Below are 16975 nucleotides of genomic sequence, written 5' to 3'. Positions count from 1 at the left end.
GGCAAAGTGGGTGGGGTTATATCCTTCCTGTTTGGCCCTGTCCGGGGGTATCATTGGATGGGGCCACAGTGTCTCCTGACCCCTCCTGTCTCAGCCTCCAGTATTTATGCTGCAGTAGTTTATGTGTCGGGGGGCTAGGGTCAGTTTGTTATATCTGGAGTACTTCTCCTGTCTTATCCGGTGTACTGTGTGAATTTAAGTATGCTCTCTCTAATTCTCTCTTTCTTTCTCTCTCTCGGAGGACCTGAGCCCTAGGACCATGCCTCAGGACTACCTGGCATGATGACTCCTTGCTGTCCCCAGTCCAGCTGGCCGTGCTGCTGCTCCAGTTTCAACAGTTCTGCCTGTGATTATTATTATTTGACCATGCTGGTCATTTATGAACATTTGAACATCTTGGCCATGTTCTGTTATAATCTCCACCCGGCACAGCCAGAAGAGGACTGGCCACCCCTCATAGCCTGGTTCCTCTCTAGGTTTCTACCTAGGTTTTGGCCTTTCTAGGGAGTTTTTCCTAGCCACTGTGCTTCTACACCTGCATTGCTTGCTGTTTGGGGCTTTAGGCTGGGTTTCTGTACAGCACTTTGAGATACCAGCTGATGTACAAAGGGCTATATTCATAAATTTGATTTGATTTGATTTCAAAGATGATGGTACAAAGAAACTGAAAGCTTAAGGCCAAAAGTAGTTCTAAACAATGGGAGTGGCTACAACCTTACCACCCATAATATCCCAAAGTAGCCCTAGCTAGGCCTATAGGATAAGTAAATTAAGTAATTTATCAAGATTATGGGTATAGCGTTATTAGCATGTAGGACTAGTTATTTAAATAAATGGTCTCGGATGACTATTTGCACTCACAGACATTCTTCAATTCCAATCCTTTGTATTCACAATGCCAGAGAATTCCCTGCTCAGCATTTTCATGTTGCACACTAGCAAGTGATGTCCACTACAGGGCTAAGTTGGAGGGAGGGGTGGCTCAAATTTCACATGCCTTATACATTAAAAGAGTGTGTGTGACCAAGCAAATGTGGCTTAGCTGTCTGCAAATTGGAGAGATAGGCCCACACATTGAATAACCTAACCAAGGATGGTTTCAACACATTTTTAGTATCAACTTTTGTCAGATCTCATATTATAGGGTTCAGACATATCTATTGGATGTTTACTTAGAAGGGGTTTCTGCTTTGTGGTGGTAGAGGTCTAAATCAGGAAAGTCGCATGGGTCGCGAGGTGGGGGTTTGTTACTGCGCTGATAAATTACAATATCCATACAGCCCTTTGTCACCTAGGAAATCCGTGTTACCGGACCTTCTCAAATAGTATTTGAGTATCCCTCCCTTAGTCTAAATTATAATAGACATTTCATCACAAGGGGCAAATACAGCGATTGTCTATACTGCCCAATCATATTAATTTGACCAATCAGAAACATCCTTTCAAACTCAGTGTTTTCACCTTTGCTCTAAGCCTCCTTAGCGCAGTAGGTAGCGCGTCAGTCTCATAATCTGAAGGTCGTGAGTTCGATCCTCACAGGGGGCATTGGTTTTTTCATGTACCTCTTTTTAGCTTTTGCAAGATTGTATTGCACATGCCCTATGTCAAAACAACTCCCATCCCTTAGCACGACGGCCAAGGAATTTGCGTAGGAGAGAAATGCAAGAGTAAGTAGATTCTATTACCTTGATCCTCAGTCTGTGTGACCTATTGCCATTTTCAAAGTAAAGTATGGACAAATACAATGTCTGTTTTGATGACTGTTTTTGCCCACCAACTAGTTATATCTCAGAGAGCCTGACCGATATGGCTTTTTCTTCATCTGATTACATTACATTGGGGGGACAAAACCTACCGATACTGATATATCTCCCAATCACGTGTTTAACAAGTGTAGACTTTACCGTGAAATACTTACTTACAAGCCCTTAACCAACAGTGCAGAAAATATTTACCAAGTAGGCTAAAATAAAAAGTAATAATAAAAAGTAACACAATAAGAGGCTATATACAGGGGGCACTGGTACCGAGTCAGTGTGCAGGGGTACAGGTTAGTTGGGCTAAGGGATGGGAGTTGTTTTGGGATAGGGCATGTGTAATCCAGTCCTGCAAAAGCTAAAAAGAGGTACATGAAAAAGTCAGTGCCCCCTGTGAGGATCGAACTCACGACCTTCAGATTATGAGACTGACGCGCTACCTACTGCGCTAAGGAGGCTTCTATCAACCTAAAAACACTGAGTTTGAAAGGACGTTCCTGATTGGTGAATTTGGTCATATCATTATGATTAGGTAATATGATTGGGCAGCACAGACAATCGCGTATTTGCCCCTTGCGATGAAATGTCTATTATAGTTTAGACTATGGCAAGGATACTCAAATACTATTTGAGAAGGAGTTAGTCTGGCCTACTACAAGATAAACATCCCTTTTTCAGGACCCTGTCTTTCAAAGGTAATTCGTAAAAATAGTATTAACTTCACAGATCTTCATATTAAAGGGTTTGAACACTGTTTCCCATGCTTGTTCAACGAACCATAAACAATTAATGAACATGCACCTGCGGAGCAGTTGTTAGGACACTAACAGTTTAAAGACTGTAGGCAATTAAGGTCACAGTTATGAAAACTTAGGACACTAAAATAGGTCTTTCTACTGACTCTGAAAAACACCAAAAGAAGATGCCCAGGGTCCCTGCTCACCTTTGTAAACGTGCCTTATACCCTGACTACACCGAGTGAGTACGCGAGCGTTGCAAAATAGATTTTGGAATCTATGTTATTAAATTATTGCACCCACACTGCTCGCACGGGTCAACGAGCGTCATTCCTATTTCTGATTCTGATGGCGCTGCAAGTCCTGCTCTCCCATCTCCTCATTGGTTTATAGAAGCAGGTACCCACGTGCCATCTCCTCATTGGTTATACCCATGTGGGTGATTGAAAGATGAACTGTTGCTGGTTGTCGTGGTAATACTATGAAAGTTTAGATGCCAATCACCATATAATTTCAAAGATGAAAAAGCCTGGAAGGAGGAGAGATGACTAGAAACGATTCGGTTGACCGTTTTTATAAGTGGATTAATTGTTGGAGTAGAGGAACTTGTGCATTTCAGGTAAAATAACAACCTAATGTTTATATCCCAGGACAAATTAGCTAGCAACAGCAAGCTAGCTAGATAGGACTAATTAGCTAGCAAGTGCAAGTTTTCGACCTGTCCCCAAATAATGTCATTGGTTCAGAGTTTGTTTTGATATGTTAACCTGCGTGTCGTGATCGCAGTTGGTGTGGGGGGACTAAATAAATGTATGCACGATTGCGCACGCGCACAGCCGGTTTGAGTTCCGTGTTAGGCATGCTGCAAGAAGGCATGAGAACTGCAGATATGGCCAAACAGAACCCTATTTGAAAATCAGTGTTTTTGTTGTTGAACTATAAGCCTCCTTAGCGCAGTAGGTAGCGCGTCAGTCTCATAATCTGAAGGTCGTGAGTTCGATCCTCACAGGGGGCAGAATTTTTGTAGATGAGGAATACAACATGACCATAGCTGTTGCACCGAGAGGAGAGTGTTGGTATAATATACCTTGTAGTAGGCTAGACAAACTCATTTTCACAATTTCAGTTATAACACCAAAATCAGAGAACGTTTTTGAGCTCATTCAGAAGTTCCTAAAACATGAATTGAAAATGATACTGTTTCTGATTCCTATTGTCATGGATTTTTTAATTACAGCCGTGTCAAAACACCGGTTTTAAATTCATATTCAATATGATGAAATAGGTTGTGATATTTTGAAGACCAAAACATAAAAATTACTCTCTACACACTTGTGTTCAGATTACTTGTAATTCAGCTAAATGAGTACCTTCTAAACTGCACATGCATCAACATTTGACAAGCGTCTACTCTAAACTGTAATTGATTAGCTTGTTCTACTGTAATCAGTAGCATGCGCAAATGAATCACTCACATCAACAATGTATTGAAATCAATGGATCTGGAGCAATAAGCTTGGTGACATGTTACGTTAGGATTGTTCTAAAAGACAAACCACAACGAATTTAGGGATGTTATTAATAGGCTAGCTGATAATTGGTGAGTTGCCGAAAATACATTTGACCGGTCATGCTTATAGGTTTATAGGTCAATTTGCATAATTTAGTGCATACAGAGCCTAGTTTGAGGAACGGAGTATCCTATCACCTGTCAGACAACACAAGAGTAGCTCCTCACTGGAGTGAAACGTGCTTTTGTAAACCCAGTCATTGCGCAACAAATAACAATTCTAAATGCAGTCGAATATTAACTTTGATGGCCACGATTAAAGCGTATTGAGTATTTCAATCGAATGTTAAATGTGTCAAGGACAAAATTATATGTATTTAAGTATTTTTATCGTTGTAGTGGGAACAGTGACATTCGAACATTCAAAAAAGATATACTTTAATTTAAGGAATTGTTTTTAATATGTTTTTCATTTAGTATTTTTATGTTTAGCTCACATAATATAATTTAAACGTATGCATTAAGGTGTCTAATATAATAAATGTGGCAAAAACTAATGTAGACATTAAAAATATTTTGAACAACGGTGGGGGAGTGCCAAGATGGAGGCGTGGTGGTTTCAAAACAGCGCTCCTTGGTAGTCATCTACACTGAACAAAAATGTAAACGCAACATGTAAAGTGCTGGTCCCATGTTTCATGAAATGAAATAAAAGATCTCAGGAAATGTCCATACGCTCAAAAATATTATTTCTCTCAAATGTTGTGCACAAATTTGTCTACATCTCGATTAGTCAGCATTTTTTCCTTTGTCAAGATAATCCATCCACTTGACAGGTGTGGCATATCAAGAAGCTGATTTAACAGCATAATCATTACACAGGTGCACGTTGTGCTGGGGACAATTAAAGGCCACTCTAAAATATGCAGTTTTGTCACGCAACACAATGTCCCAGATGTGTCAAGTTTTGAGGGAGTGTGCAATTGGCATGTTGACAGCAGGAATGTCCACCATAACTGTTTCCAGATAATTTAATGTTAATTCCTCTACCACAAGCCGCCTTCAACATTGTTTTAGAGAATTTGGCCATATGTCCAACCTGCCTCACAACCGAGACCACGTGTAACCACGCCAGCCCAGGACCTCTACATCCAGCTTTTTCACCTGCAGAATCGTCAGAAGGGGGAGGGCGGGGTGCTGAGAAGTATTTCTGTCTGTCATGAAGTCCTTTTGTGGGGAAAACTCTGATTGTCTGGGCTTGTCTCCCCAGTGAGTGGGTCTGGCTCCCAAGTGGGTGGGCCTTTGCTCTCCCAGGCCCCTGCCCAGCCATGTGAAATCCATAGATTAGGGCCTAATGGATTTATTTAATTTGACTGATTTCCTAATATGAACTATAACTCAGCAAAATATTTGAAATTGTTGCATTTAGATTTTTGTGCAGTATTGTATTTAAATAAGTGAATATTGAAACATTAAAACCAGTAAATAGTAATAACACTGACGTCATCCATGTATTCCTATGGAAAACTCCTGATGGCGCATGAAGCCAGAAATATTTGAATATGAAGCGCACTTTTCATTTTAAATTTTTTATTTATTTTTATTAACAACAAATCAATACATAAAGCACATGAGGGAACACAAGCATACATAGATTACAAACAATGGACAATCGAGCTAGGGGGTACAATATCACATTACAATTACTCAAGGACCTTAAGGGACATACAATACACTTACAATTCTAACAGCTTTTTTGTTAGTAGAGCATTTAACCATCTTAAAATACAGTTACATTTATTTTTCTAGGGTACGAAAATGTGGTTTTCTGTTTGTAAATTTGAATTTGTGTACATCAAATTTGGCAAAAAGAATAATGAAATTATTTACATAAAAATGTTTCAGCTTATTTCTATAGTATGTAATGAATCCAAACAGTACATCTCTCCACAATAGTATAAAATCTTCATAAATGTGTATAAACCTACTGATGACTTGCCACAGTTTTCTTACATGAATACAATGCCAAAAAAGATGCAACGCTGTTTCTGGGTGGTCATTACAAACATAGGCGGAAATCCCAGGGGGGGACGGGGGACACACGACCCCCCCACACACAATATATCACTGTAAACATAACTATGTAATTTCAATAATATTAGTAATAAGTAATGAAAGCACTTGTTTGGATTATAGACACTTAATAGGTTGCGACCCCCCCGCCCTTTGCCTCACGGTAAAATGATCCAAAATAAGCAAAAATGACTTGTTAGTAAAGAGCAATTTGTCAAGCAGGATTTTTGCTAGGAATGTCTGGCATTGTCTGAGTGGAAAGGGGGAAACCTGAAAACTAGCTGTTATTGGCAGAGCCGTTTGGAACTCTTTGTTATTGGTCTATTAACTCATTGACCGCCGGGTGATGTCAGTGATGTGTTTTTAGGGAATCCCATTATTATTCTGCAAATGTCAAATGTAGGTTTTCTTTTACTTTAAATTTCAAACAAAGACTGCTCCTGGTAGTTATTTGGTAAGCGTTGGTGGTATAGTGGTGAGCATAGCTGCCTTCCAAGCAGTTGACCCGGGTTCGATTCCCGGCCAACGCAACTTGGTATTTTGTTTGAATCACCCTTTGAAATGAATCCGCTAAAAGTCTAGTGCAGCTGTTTTTATCTCAGTATCAAATAGGGCTGACACCTTTTAGTCAACTGGTCCATAGGCTGTTGGTCGACTGAGAATTTTGTAGTCGAGCAGTTGCCCCAAAAAAAGATTTATTGCACGTCTTGATTGACGCATATCTCAGTGGACCAATCCATTGCTGAAGCCGAGGGGATGGAAACAAGTTCTATTTTATTTCATTCCATTTACGCGTTGTCAATTTATTCATTGTGTTTTGTTTGGAGTTCTCCTGTCAATAATGTTTAAGGAGGTGCACCTGATTACCCATAGAAGTAGGCCTAGGCTACCTGGCCTGCGAGCAGATGTAGGCTTATAAATGTGCCCATTTGGGGATCTGACAGTATTTCTGATTCTCTTTAATCCCCACAATTTATGAGCTGTGGAGCTTCTCAAAGTACATTTTTCTTCACCTTAAACAGCAAGGAAACAAAGTCTGTTTTTACATCCATTGAGAATGACAATAGTTCCTCAATGTAGCCTATTTGAAAAATATTTCCAGCTCTCTCCCTTTGGATAAGCACTCAGCAAAAAATAATAAAATGTCATGCTCTGATCCGGTGGAAACGTTATAAAATAGGCCTACCTGATTACTTCTTGTCCTTGCGTAAATAGCCTGATATTGAGCCTACAGCTGTGTCTGCCCGGAGGTCACTGGCAGGGGAAACTGAGGGTCCAATTTTTTTAATACAATGTTGCAAGTTTGTTAGCTCAAGCATCTGGCTGGACCAAGTTGATTAGTTGCTACATTGTTTCATGTTCGTTGCAGAAAGGCCATGTGTAGCCAAAGTGATTTATTTTTTTATCAGGATATTTTTTTCACCTTCAGACTGTAATGATTTTATTTGTAGGCTTTATGTAGGCCGTTTTTACATTGTTGGCAATGGCAATAGAAGTGACATTTAGATTTGTGTAGTTTTCATTTTGGTTTAGATATCATTTTTATTCATCACTTGAAAATGATTTTGAGATACGAAGACTTTACATATGAAATAAATCAAACTGTTCTCCGAAAATATGCATATGAAAACCATAACTGGCACGCAGATCGGTAGTAATGGTAAGATAGGTTGTCGGGTCTCCTGAGTGGCGCAGTGTTCTAAGGCACTGCAATGCAGAGCAGGATCCTGGTTCAAGTCTGTGTCCTCTGTTGCAGCCGGCCGTGACAGGGAGACCCATGGGGCGGTGCACAATTGGCCCGGTGTCGTCTCGTTTAGGGGACGGTTTGGCCGGCAGGGATGTTCTTGTCCCATCGCGCACTAGCGGACGGTCGCCAGGTGTACGGTGTTTCCTCTGACACATTGGTGCGGCTAGTTTCCAGGTTAAGTGAGCAGTGCAGCCTGGCTGTGTTGTGTTTCAGAGGACGCCGGGCTCTCAACCTTCACCTATCCTGAGTCTGTTGTGGAGATGGGACAAGACTGTAACTACCAATTGGATATCATGAAATGTTGCGGTAAAAAATAAATGAAATGTTCATTGGCACTTTAAATGGAAACTGACCCCCTGGTGTAGCCTAATGCCTGGAGCGTAATGGTGCAAAGGCCATCAGCAGCGGGAGGAGGAGATTCGGGAAAAGGTTTTGTTCTTCTGGTTAGGTTAGGTTAGGGCACCCTCTTGAGTAATGCTTAAAGCATCAGACAAGCTCAGTAGCCTACATATAGTTGATTTCATTCAGTTTATATATGGAAAAACACACTTTTAAACATTTGAACCAGTCGACTTGTCGAAACAACGGCTTTAGGTCGACTCGAAAAAATGTTGTCGGGGACTTCAGCAATGGATCAGTCAAATCATTTCTAGGTAACAATCAAATATCTTACTGTGATTGTTTTCAATGAAAATGATCCAAAATCAGCAAAAATGACTTGTTAGTAAAAGAGCAATTTGTCAAGCAGGATTTTTGCTAGGAATGTCTGGCATTGTCTGAGTGGAAAGAGGGAAACCTGAAAACTAGCTGTTATTGGCAGAGCCGTTTGGAACTCTTTGTTATTGGTCTATTAACTCATTGACCGCCTGGTGATGTCAGTGATGTGTTTTTAGGGAATCCCATTATTATTCTGCAAATGTCAAATGTAGGTTTTCTTTTACTTTCATTTTCAAACAGAGACTGCTCCTGGTAGTTATTTGGTAAGCGTTGGTGGTATAGTGGTGAGCATAGCTGCCTTCCAAGCAGTTGACCCGGGTTCGATTCCCGGCCAACGCAACTGGGTATTTTGTTTGAATCACCCTTTGAAATTAATCCGCTAAAAGTCTAGTGCAGCTGTTTTTATCTCAGTATCAAATAGGGCTGACACCTTTTAGTCAACTGGTCCATAGGCTGTTGGTCGACTGAGAATTTTGTAGTCGAGCAGTTGCCCCAAAAAAAGATTTAGCATATCTCAGTGGACCAATCCATTGCTGAAGCCGAGGGGATGGAAACAAGTTCTATTTTATTTCATTCCATTTACGCGTTGTCAATTTATTCATTGTGTTTTGTTTGGAGTTCTCCTGTCAATAATGTTTAAGGAGGTGCACCTGATTACCCATAGAAGTAGGCCTAGGCTACCTGGCCTGCGAGCAAATGTAGGCTTATAAATGTGCCCATTTGGGGATCTGACAGTATTTCTGATTCTCTTTAATCCCCACAATTTATGAGCTGTGGAGCTTCTCAAAGTACATTTTTCTTCACCTTAAACAGCAAGGAAACAAAGTCTGTTTTTACATCCATTGAGAATGACAATAGTTCCTCAATGTAGCCTATTTGAAAAATATGTCCAGCTCTCTCCCTTTGGATAAGCACTCAGCAAAAAATAATAAAATGTCATGCTCTGATCCGGTGGAAACGTTATAAAATAGGCCTACCTGATTACTTCTTGTCCTTGCGTAAATAGCCTGATATTGAGCCTACAGCTGTGTCTGCCCGGAGGTCACTGGCAGGGGAAACTGAGGGTCCAATTTTTTTTTAATACAATGTTGCAAGTTTGTTAGCTCAAGAATCTGGCTGGACCAAGTTGATTAGTTGCTACATTGTTTCATGTTCGTTGCAGAAAGGCCATGTGTAGCCAAAGTGATTTATTTTTTATCAGGATATTTTTTTCACCTTCAGACTGTAATGATTTTATTTGTAGGCTTTATGTAGGCCGTTTTTACATTGTTGGCAATGGCAATAGAAGTGACATTTAGATTTGTGTAGTTTTCATTTTGGTTTAGATATCATTTTTATTCATCACTTGAAAATGATTTTGAGATACGAAGACTTTACATATGAAATAAATCAAACTGTTCTCCGAAAATATGCATATGAAAACCATAACTGGCACGCAGATCGGGTCTCCTGAGTGGCGCAGTGTTCTAAGGCACTGCAATGCAGAGCAGGATCCTGGTTCAAGTCTGTGTCCTCTGTTGCAGCGGGCCGCGACCGGGAGACCCATGGGGCGGTGCACAATTGGCCCGTTGTCGTCTCGTTTAGGGGACGGTTTGGCCGGCAGGGATGTTCTTGTCCCATCGCGCACTAGCGATTCCCGTGGAAGGCCGGGCACAATGCTGGGCGCAATGCACACTGACACGGTCGCCAGGTGTACGGTGTTTCCTCTGACACATTGGTGCGGCTAGTTTCCAGGGTAAGTGAGCAGTGCAGCCTGGCTGTGTTGTGTTTCAGAGGACGCGTGGCTCTCAACCTTCACCTATCCTGAGTCTGTTGTGGAGATGGGACAAGACTGTAACTACCAATTGGATATCATGAAATGTTGCGGTAAAAAATAAATGAAATGTTCATTGGCACTTTAAATGGAAACTGACCCCCTGGTGTAGCCTAATGCCTGGAGCGTAATGGTGCAAAGGCCATCAGCAGCGGGAGGAGGAGATTCGGGAAAAGGTTTTGTTCTTCTGGTTAGGTTAGGTTAGGGCACCCTCTTGAGTAATGCTTAAAGCATCAGACAAGCTCAGTAGCCTACATATAGTTGATTTCATTCAGTTTATATATGGAAAAACACACTTTTAAACATTTGAACCAGTCGACTTGTCGAAACAACGGCTTTAGGTCGACTCGAAAAAATGTTGTCGGGGACTTCAGCAATGGATCAGTCAAATCATTTCTAGGTAACAATCAAATATCTTACTGTGATTGTTTTCAATGAAAATGATCCAAAATCAGCAAAAATGACTTGTTAGTAAAAGAGCAATTTGTCAAGCAGGATTTTTGCTAGGAATGTCTGGCATTGTCTGAGTGGAAAGAGGGAAACCTGAAAACTAGCTGTTATTGGCAGAGCCGTTTGGAACTCTTTGTTATTGGTCTATTAACTCATTGACCGCCTGGTGATGTCAGTGATGTGTTTTTAGGGAATCCCATTATTATTCTGCAAATGTCAAATGTAGGTTTTCTTTTACTTTCATTTTCAAACAGAGACTGCTCCTGGTAGTTATTTGGTAAGCGTTGGTGGTATAGTGGTGAGCATAGCTGCCTTCCAAGCAGTTGACCCGGGTTCGATTCCCGGCCAACGCAACTGGGTATTTTGTTTGAATCACCCTTTGAAATTAATCCGCTAAAAGTCTAGTGCAGCTGTTTTTATCTCAGTATCAAATAGGGCTGACACCTTTTAGTCAACTGGTCCATAGGCTGTTGGTCGACTGAGAATTTTGTAGTCGAGCAGTTGCCCCAAAAAAAGATTTAGCATATCTCAGTGGACCAATCCATTGCTGAAGCCGAGGGGATGGAAACAAGTTCTATTTTATTTCATTCCATTTACGCGTTGTCAATTTATTCATTGTGTTTTGTTTGGAGTTCTCCTGTCAATAATGTTTAAGGAGGTGCACCTGATTACCCATAGAAGTAGGCCTAGGCTACCTGGCCTGCGAGCAAATGTAGGCTTATAAATGTGCCCATTTGGGGATCTGACAGTATTTCTGATTCTCTTTAATCCCCACAATTTATGAGCTGTGGAGCTTCTCAAAGTACATTTTTCTTCACCTTAAACAGCAAGGAAACAAAGTCTGTTTTTACATCCATTGAGAATGACAATAGTTCCTCAATGTAGCCTATTTGAAAAATATGTCCAGCTCTCTCCCTTTGGATAAGCACTCAGCAAAAAATAATAAAATGTCATGCTCTGATCCGGTGGAAACGTTATAAAATAGGCCTACCTGATTACTTCTTGTCCTTGCGTAAATAGCCTGATATTGAGCCTACAGCTGTGTCTGCCCGGAGGTCACTGGCAGGGGAAACTGAGGGTCCAATTTTTTTAATACAATGTTGCAAGTTTGTTAGCTCAAGAATCTGGCTGGACCAAGTTGATTAGTTGCTACATTGTTTCATGTTCGTTGCAGAAAGGCCATGTGTAGCCAAAGTGATTTATTTTTTATCAGGATATTTTTTTCACCTTCAGACTGTAATGATTTTATTTGTAGGCTTTATGTAGGCCGTTTTTACATTGTTGGCAATGGCAATAGAAGTGACATTTAGATTTGTGTAGTTTTCATTTTGGTTTAGATATCATTTTTATTCATCACTTGAAAATGATTTTGAGATACGAAGACTTTACATATGAAATAAATCAAACTGTTCTCCGAAAATATGCATATGAAAACCATAACTGGCACGCAGATCGGGTCTCCTGAGTGGCGCAGTGTTCTAAGGCACTGCAATGCAGAGCAGGATCCTGGTTCAAGTCTGTGTCCTCTGTTGCAGCGGGCCGCGACCGGGAGACCCATGGGGCGGTGCACAATTGGCCCGTTGTCGTCTCGTTTAGGGGACGGTTTGGCCGGCAGGGATGTTCTTGTCCCATCGCGCACTAGCGATTCCCGTGGAAGGCCGGGCACAATGCTGGGCGCAATGCACACTGACACGGTCGCCAGGTGTACGGTGTTTCCTCTGACACATTGGTGCGGCTAGTTTCCAGGGTAAGTGAGCAGTGCAGCCTGGCTGTGTTGTGTTTCAGAGGACGCGTGGCTCTCAACCTTCACCTATCCTGAGTCTGTTGTGGAGATGGGACAAGACTGTAACTACCAATTGGATATCATGAAATTTTGCGGTAAAAAATAAATGAAAGGTTCATTGGCACTTTAAATGGAAACTGACCCCCTGGTGTAGCCTAATGCCTGGAGCGTAATGGTGCAAAGGCCATCAGCAGCGGGAGGAGGAGATTCGGGAAAAGGTTTTGTTCTTCTGGTTAGGTTAGGTTAGGGCACCCTCTTGAGTAATGCTTAAAGCATCAGACAAGCTCAGTAGCCTACATATAGTTGATTTTATTCAGTTTATATATGGAAAAACACACTTTTAAACATTTGAACCAGTCGACTTGTCGAAAGAACGGCTTTTGGTCGACTCAAAAAAATGTTGACGGGGACTTCAGCAATGGATCAGTCAAATCATTTCTAGGTAACAATCAAATATCTTACTGTGATTGTTTTCAATGAAAATGATCCAAAATCAGCAAAAATGACTTGTTAGTAAAAGAGCAATTTGTCAAGCAGGATTTTTGCTAGGAATGTCTGGCATTGTCTGAGTGGAAAGGGGGAAACCTGAAAACTAGCTGTTATTGGCAGAGCCGTTTGGAACTCTTTGTTATTGGTCTATTAACTCATTGACCGCCTGGTGATGTCAGTGATGTGTTTTTAGGGAATCCCATTATTATTCTGCAAATGTCAAATGTAGGTTTTCTTTTACTTTCATTTTCAAACAGAGACTGCTCCTGGTAGTTATTTGGTAAGCGTTGGTGGTATAGTGGTGAGCATAGCTGCCTTCCAAGCAGTTGACCCGGGTTCGATTCCCGGCCAACGCAACTGGGTATTTTGTTTGAATCACCCTTTGAAATGAATCCGCTAAAAGTCTAGTGCAGCTGTTTTTATCTCAGTATCAAATAGGGCTGACACCTTTTAGTCAACTGGTCCATAGGCTGTTGGTCGACTGAGAATTTTGTAGTCGAGCAGTTGCCCCAAAAAAGATTTATTGCACGTCTTGATTGACGCATATCTCAGTGGACCAATCCATTGCTGAAGCCGAGGGGATGGAAACAAGTTCTATTTTATTTCATTCCATTTACGCGTTGTCAATTTATTCATTGTGTTTTGTTTGGAGTTCTCCTGTCAATAATGTTTAAGGAGGTGCACCTGATTACCCATAGAAGTAGGCCTAGGCTACCTGGCCTGCGAGCAAATGTAGGCTTATAAATGTGCCCATTTGGGGATCTGACAGTATTTCTGATTCTCTTTAATCCCCACAATTTATGAGCTGTGGAGCTTCTCAAAGTACATTTTTCTTCACCTTAAACAGCAAGGAAACAAAGTCTGTTTTTACATCCATTGAGAATGACAATAGTTCCTCAATGTAGCCTATTTGAAAAATATGTCCAGCTCTCTCCTTTGGATAAGCACTCAGCAAAAAATAATAAAATGTCATGCTCTGATCCGGTGGAAACGTTATAAAATAGGCCTACCTGATTACTTCTTGTCCTTGCGTAAATAGCCTGATATTGAGCCTACAGCTGTGTCTGCCCGGAGGTCACTGGCAGGGGAAACTGAGGGTCCAATTTTTTTAATACAATGTTGCAAGTTTGTTAGCTCAAGAATCTGGCTGGACCAAGTTGATTAGTTGCTACATTGTTTCATGTTCGTTGCAGAAAGGCCATGTGTAGCCAAAGTGATTTATTTTTTATCAGGATATTTTTTCACCTTCAGACTGTAATGATTTTATTTGTAGGCTTTATGTAGGCCGTTTTTACATTGTTGGCAATGGCAATAGAAGTGACATTTAGATTTGTGTAGTTTTCATTTTGGTTTAGATATCATTTTTATTCATCACTTGAAAATGATTTTGAGATACGAAGACTTTACATATGAAATAAATCAAACTGTTCTCCGAAAAATATGCATATGAAAACCATAACTGGCACGCAGATCGGGTCTCCTGAGTGGCGCAGTGTTCTAAGGCACTGCAATGCAGAGCAGGATCCTGGTTCAAGTCTGTGTCCTCTGTTGCAGCGGGCCGCGACCGGGAGACCCATGGGGCGGTGCACAATTGGCCCGTTGTCGTCTCGTTTAGGGGACGGTTTGGCCGGCAGGGATGTTCTTGTCCCATCGCGCACTAGGGATTCCCGTGGAAGGCCGGGCACAATGCTGGGCGCAATGCACACTGACACGGTCGCCAGGTGTACGGTGTTTCCTCTGACACATTGGTGCGGCTAGTTTCCAGGGTAAGTGAGCAGTGCAGCCTGGCTGTGTTGTGTTTCAGAGGACGCGTGGCTCTCAACCTTCACCTATCCTGAGTCTGTTGTGGAGATGGGACAAGACTGTAACTACCAATTGGATATCATGAAATTTTGCGGTAAAAAATAAATGAAAGGTTCATTGGCACTTTAAATGGAAACTGACCCCCTGGTGTAGCCTAATGCCTGGAGCGTAATGGTGCAAAGGCCATCAGCAGCGGGAGGAGGAGATTCGGGAAAAGGTTTTGTTCTTCTGGTTAGGTTAGGTTAGGGCACCCTCTTGAGTAATGCTTAAAGCATCAGACAAGCTCAGTAGCCTACATATAGTTGATTTTATTCAGTTTATATATGGAAAAACACACTTTTAAACATTTGAACCAGTCGACTTGTCGAAAGAACGGCTTTTGGTCGACTCAAAAAAATGTTGACGGGGACTTCAGCAATGGATCAGTCAAATCATTTCTAGGTAACAATCAAATATCTTACTGTGATTGTTTTCAATGAAAATGATCCAAAATAAGCAAAAATGACTTGTTAGTAAAAGAGCAATTTGTCAAGCAGGATTTTTGCTAGGAATGTCTGGCATTGTCTGAGTGGAAAGGGGAAACCTGAAAACTAGTTGTTATTGGCAGAGCCGTTTGGAACTCTTTGTTATTGGTCTATTAACTCATTGACCGCCTGGTGATGTCAGTGATGTGTTTTTAGGGAATCCCATTATTATTCTGCAAATGTCAAATGTAGGTTTTCTTTTACTTTCATTTTCAAACAGAGACTGCTCCTGGTAGTTATATGGTAAGCGTTGGTGGTATAGTGGTGAGCATAGCTACCTTCCAAGCAGTTCACCCGGGTTCGATTCCCGGCCAACGCAACTGGGTATTTTGTTTGAATCACCCTTTGAAATGAATCCGCTAAAAGTCTAGTGCAGCTGTTTTTATCTCAGTATCAAATAGGGCTGACACCTTTTAGTCAACTGGTCCATAGGCTGTTGGTCGACTGAGAATTTTGTAGTCGAGCAGTTGCCCCAAAAAAGATTTATTGCACGTCTTGATTGACGCATATCTCAGTGGACCAATCCATTGCTGAAGCCGAGGGGATGGAAACAAGTTCTATTTTATTTCATTCCATTTACGCGTTGTCAATTTATTCATTGTGTTTTGTTTGGAGTTCTCCTGTCAATAATGTTTAAGGAGGTGCACCTGATTACCCATAGAAGTAGGCCTAGGCTACCTGGCCTGCGAGCAAATGTAGGCTTATAAATGTGCCCATTTGGGGATCTGACAGTATTTCTGATTCTCTTTAATCCCCACAATTTATGAGCTGTGGAGCTTCTCAAAGTACATTTTTCTTCACCTTAAACAGCAAGGAAACAAAGTCTGTTTTTACATCCATTGAGAATGACAATAGTTCCTCAATGTAGCCTATTTGAAAAATATTTCCAGCTCTCTCCCTTTGGATAAGCACTCAGCAAAAAATAATAAAATGTCATGCTCTGATCCGGTGGAAACGTTATAAAATAGGCCTACCTGATTACTTCTTGTCCTTGCGTAAATAGCCTGATATTGAGCCTACAGCTGTGTCTGCCCGGAGGTCACTGGCAGGGGAAACTGAGGGTCCAATTTTTTAATACAATGTTGCAAGTTTGTTAGCTCAAGAATCTGGCTGGACCAAGTTGATTAGTTGCTACATTGTTTCATGTTCGTTGCAGAAAGGCCATGTGTAGCCAAAGTGATTTATTTTTTATCAGGATATTTTTTCACCTTCAGACTGTAATGATTTTATTTGTAGGCTTTATGTAGGCCGTTTTTACATTGTTGGCAATGGCAATAGAAGTGACATTTAGATTTGTGTAGTTTTCATTTTGGTTTAGATATCATTTTTATTCATCACTTGAAAATGATTTTGAGATACGAAGACTTTACATATGAAATAAATCAAACTGTTCTCCGAAAATATGCATATGAAAACCATAACTGGCACGCAGATCGGGTCTCCTGAGTGGCGCAGTGTTCTAAGGCACTGCAATGCAGAGCAGGATCCTGGTTCAAGTCTGTGTCCTCTGTTGCAGCGGGCCGCGACCGGGAGACCCATGGGGCGGTGCACAATTGGCCCGTTGTCGTCTCG

The 16975-nt window shown here is 41.2% G+C and overlaps 5 non-coding genes across 5 annotated transcripts; all 5 read left to right on the top strand.

Annotated features, from left to right (window-relative positions):
• The first annotated feature begins 6535 nt into the window (after window positions 1–6535).
• trnag-ucc (transfer RNA glycine (anticodon UCC)) lies at window positions 6536–6607 on the top strand. Its single transcript has one exon. It is a non-coding gene; the product is annotated as a tRNA-Gly (tRNA).
• A 2201-nt stretch (window positions 6608–8808) lies between these two features.
• trnag-ucc (transfer RNA glycine (anticodon UCC)) lies at window positions 8809–8880 on the top strand. Its single transcript has one exon. It is a non-coding gene; the product is annotated as a tRNA-Gly (tRNA).
• A 2205-nt stretch (window positions 8881–11085) lies between these two features.
• Window positions 11086–11157, top strand: trnag-ucc (transfer RNA glycine (anticodon UCC)). Its single transcript has one exon. It is a non-coding gene; the product is annotated as a tRNA-Gly (tRNA).
• Window positions 11158–13360: 2203 nt separating this feature from the next.
• trnag-ucc (transfer RNA glycine (anticodon UCC)) lies at window positions 13361–13432 on the top strand. The gene has a single exon. It is a non-coding gene; the product is annotated as a tRNA-Gly (tRNA).
• Window positions 13433–15650: 2218 nt separating this feature from the next.
• trnag-ucc (transfer RNA glycine (anticodon UCC)) lies at window positions 15651–15722 on the top strand. Its single transcript has one exon. It is a non-coding gene; the product is annotated as a tRNA-Gly (tRNA).
• Window positions 15723–16975: the final 1253 nt, after the last annotated feature.

This window comes from Oncorhynchus nerka, linkage group LG20 (genome assembly GCF_034236695.1).
Source record: "Oncorhynchus nerka isolate Pitt River linkage group LG20, Oner_Uvic_2.0, whole genome shotgun sequence".
NCBI lineage: Eukaryota > Metazoa > Chordata > Actinopteri > Salmoniformes > Salmonidae > Oncorhynchus > Oncorhynchus nerka.
The sequence above is the reverse complement of the archived record's forward strand: the minus strand, read 5'-3'. Positions and strand labels throughout refer to the sequence as shown.